This window comes from Marmota flaviventris, chromosome 6 (genome assembly GCF_047511675.1).
Source record: "Marmota flaviventris isolate mMarFla1 chromosome 6, mMarFla1.hap1, whole genome shotgun sequence".
NCBI lineage: Eukaryota > Metazoa > Chordata > Mammalia > Rodentia > Sciuridae > Marmota > Marmota flaviventris.
The window spans coordinates 135,119,242-135,123,636 of record NC_092503.1 but is presented as its reverse complement, the minus strand read 5'-3'; positions in this window follow the sequence as shown (position 1 = coordinate 135,123,636).

The following is a 4,395-nucleotide window of genomic DNA, read 5'->3' as shown; positions in this document are numbered from 1 at the left end:
ACATAATGAAATAAACATTCCAGGTACAGTAGCAAAACCCACACAAAACTAATCAGAAATGTGCAAAATCAAAAAATCTATAGACAACACATCAACACACTACAGAAGGACTTAGCCATAACCCAATAATAACAAGAAACCAACCAACCAATCAATTAACCAACCAAACAAAACTCCTAAACCGAAAACCAAAACCCCCACATACTTTGTTATCACGTAACACTCATGCAGAAGCCCATATGGAGGGATGAATGAGCGATTTTTCATAGTCCGAAAAATTCTAGGAAAAAAGAAATAATGGGGAGTGGGCTATTTGTGTCAGATATTGAGCACATATAAAGTGACAGTAATAAAAAGTTTTTCTGATGAATGATTAAAGAGATAGCTCGATGGAAGTCTAAAGAATTTAGAACTATCTGGTTACACACAAGGACTTAGCACATGTGCTGGAAGTGGCATTTCAAATTAGGGAGGAAATGTGGTATCTGGAAATAGTAAAGGTAGGCTCCAAATTATACATAACATGCAAATCAATTTTAGATAGTTTGAAGATTTAAACAGGAAAAACAAAACTATAAAACTATATATTCTTAATGTAAAATTAATGCAAGACCGTTATAAAAGTAATATTTGAGTAGGGGCAAAAACCAGAAAAACTAAAATTAAAATAAATGTGTAAAAGAAAAAGAAATCCCTTCGGCACAGCAGAAAACAAACCATCAAAGCAGCAAATTCCCTCAAATATCTAGGAGTCAAAGGTAAATTATAAGTTGAAAAAAAAATGCTTGAACTCACACCATATAAAGACCTAATGCCCATGATACACAAGAATATGACTGATTTGATGTATAAGAATAATATTGATTTGGTATACATATCCATAAGAGTAGTACCCAGTAAGAACTCTGGCAAAGAACAGGAAAGTTCAAAGATAAGGAAGCTAAAAGCTGTCAAGACTAGGGAAAGCCTTTCAACCTTATAAGAAATGCATTCCAGGATAGTAGAAAGAAACATTATTATTATTACATTATGTATATTTATGACTGCATGACTGATGTGACTTTGCAACATGTACAATCAGAAAAATGAGAAATTATACCCCATCTATGTATGATATATCAAAGTGCATAAATGCATTCTATGATCATGTATAAGTAATTAAAACAAATAAAAAAATTTTTAAGAAAGAAATGCAATCCAAAAACTCAATAAAACATTCTCTGTTTATCAGATTAACAAAGATTCAACAGGCGATTGACTATCATAAGGGCAATCTGCTATAACATGCATGGAAAGCATTTGGGCAATTCCTAACCGATGCACTTTGATCCTGCAATCACACTTTAGATATCTCCTAAAGACACAATTTCACAAGAATATGAAACATTATTTATAATAGCAGAAGATTGTAAACATCTTCATCAGTGGGGGACGTTAAATACATTATGGTAAACATACACAATGGAATACTATGCCACCATGAAAAGGCAGAGGGAAGTTCTAAATGTACTGATATTGAGTGAACTCTAAGACATAAATGCTAAGTGAAAAGAATGAGTAATCTTGCAACTATACACAAACAATAGAAGCTATAGAAATGTCTCTATCATCAACTATTGGAGTCAGGTGTGGTGATGAACCTGACTGTAGTCCCAGCTACATGGGAGACTGAAGCAGGAGGACCCAAGTTCGAAGCTGTCCTGGGCAAGTTAGTGAGACCCTTTCTCCAAATGAATAGAAAGAGGGCTGGGGGGTGTACACGCTCAGTGGTAGCATGACTGTCTAGTATGCATGAGGCCCTGGGTTTTATCTCCAGCACTGCAAAAAAAAAAAAAAACCCATAAAAGTATCCAGAGTTTTGTGAACAGATAGCCAACCACAAGCTCTCCTGGTGCTAAAGCTTCTCTGCCCTGCAGGTGGCTGCTGGAGATGGCAGGCTGGTCCTCAAGAAGCTGATGTTCAGGGTCTTAGCCCCAGGGGCTTGTCTGGGGCTCCTGGGAGCCCTCTGAGTTTTGGGATGCCAGGCACGGAAGCTCTTTGGAGTGGATGATGATGAAAGGTCTCGGTGCTGCTGCTCTCTGTGTTCCCAGGTTGCTGTCCCAGATCCGCAGTTATGTGCTTACTCACTCAAGGGACGCCCCGTGGTTGGCGGGTCGACTCAAAGGCTTTCATTCATCCAGCACTCCTGCCATGGCATGCCGTGTGCTGGGAATAAGTGAAGTAAGAGTTGCTTTTCCCCCCGCCCCTGGAACTCAACAGTGAGCAGACCTGTGTGATGTGGGTGGTTCTTGCCCTCCAGAGGGGAAAACCTGGCATCGCATAGGAGCTTCAAAGAACCTGTGAATGAGATTGTCCCCAGGACCACGTCTGATGATGTACAGGGGGAAAGATCTTCCTAGGACACCAGGAAAGCTTTTCTGGGAGAATGGTTTAATGTCAGAATAAAGACTCCAGAATATCGGAATCAAGATTCTCCCAAGTGGAAATCTTACATGCCCAGACCATGGTAAACACCTCGCCTGTCATTTCTTACCCTGTTTCTCTTCCTCACCACCCTCCACTGTCCCTTGACTTCCTCAAAAGACAACACCTGTCATGGATGGCCCCATGAGGATCTGATGGTTAGGCATCAATATCTTCACCAGAGCAAGATGGAACCAGTTCCTCAGAGCCCCTGGTGGCCACGGGAGCCCTGGGACCTCTGATGTGGTATGTCTATGTCATAACTTTGAGCAACTGGAGTTCTGGTTTTTGCAAGATTCTCAAAGCAGAATCCCTAGAGGGGGTTCCCTAACTCAAGTCCATTTCCTTGCTGTGCAAAGAAAGGTCCACTGAATGGAGGACAAGTTCTTGGGGCAGGAAAGAGATTTATTTGGTAAGCCAGCAAGACTGAGAAGAGTCCAGAAAGATCAGCTTAACATCTGTTCTAAGCTCTTTTTATATTTAGTAGGAAATGATTTGAGGAAACCTGGTAGCTGGTAATCTATGGGTTTACATCACTCTTGAAGGGAGAGGAGAGAGATTAGGGAAATTTTGGGTAAGTCAATAATCTTGTACTACTAGTTTAAATGAGTAATGAGGGCTGCGAGCTCGGGGGAGACATAGGATTTTTCGAGCAAAGAACAAATATAAGCGTGGCTGCATCCTGAAGCTCCCTTTGCAAATCTGTCACCTTTACTCAAAAGAAAGTGGAGACTTTGTTAGAAGTACTCTTTGAAGAGCTGGGGATATAGCTCAGTTGGTAGACTGCTTGCTTTGCATGCGTAAAGCTCTGGGTTCAATCCCCAGCACCACAACCAAAAAAAAAAAGTACCCCTTGGGGCTAGGAGTATAGCTCAGTGGTATAGTGGTTGCTTAGCAAGCCTGAGACCCTGAGTTCCATCCGAAGTCTGGAGGTAGATGAGGGGAAGCTTAATGTTTTTGAATATAAAGAAGCTATAGAGAATGAGCTTGTGTTAGAGTCACGTAGTTAGAGAGAAAACTAAGCCATCAGCATGCAAGAGCCCTTATAGAAGGGACTCAGCCTCAGGACAAAGCAGATGTCAGCACAGAACATCCCATCTTCTCTCCAGGAAAGGGAGGAACATGGACACAACCATTGCTCTCTGTTATGGTTTGGATATGAGGTGTTCCCCCAAAGCTCCCATGTTAATGCAGAATATTCAAAGGTGAAATGATTACATTGTGGGAGCTGTGACCCAATCAGTCCATCTTAGCTTAAATGCACTAAAGGGTGATAACGTAGGCAGGTGGGGCGTGGCTGGGGTCCCCGGGGGTGTGCCCAGGAAGGTGCATCTTCACTGTGGCCTTCTGCTTCCTAGCCACTGTGAGCTGAGCTGCCTTCCCCTTCCACGCCTTCCCGCCATGAGGTTCCACCTCACCCAGGACCCAGAGCAATGGAGGTGGCCTCCATGAAATGAACCTCTAAAACTGTGAGCCAAAAGAAACCTTTCTGCCTCTAAGTTGTTCTGGTCAGGCATTTTGGTCACAGACTAGCCCCCTCTCCCTGGAAATTATTTCTTTGCTCTCCTGCTCCAGCTACTGGCTCAATCTGTCCCTTACTCATAGCTGGGAAGGGCCAGCTATGTAATTTATAGAGAAACGTCAGTTCACAGACTGTTGTGGTGATTTGGGTGCCCTTTAGATCTTCAGGCCTCATCTGAATCCTCTGCTTTGAAGCCAGAATCTAGAGAGGTAGGATGAAGGTGTTGCCACAGGCTATTTTAAAAATGCATGGAGTTTAGGAGAAAAGAAAAGAAAAAAACCAAACAAACCCTTCCCTACTCATCAAAGAAATGAAAATTAAAATAGCCTTTTAAGGTTATCAAATTGTATCTACTAAGTCAGCAAAAACTAATTTATTCCTGGCAAGTTTGCAGTTAAAAAAATATTATG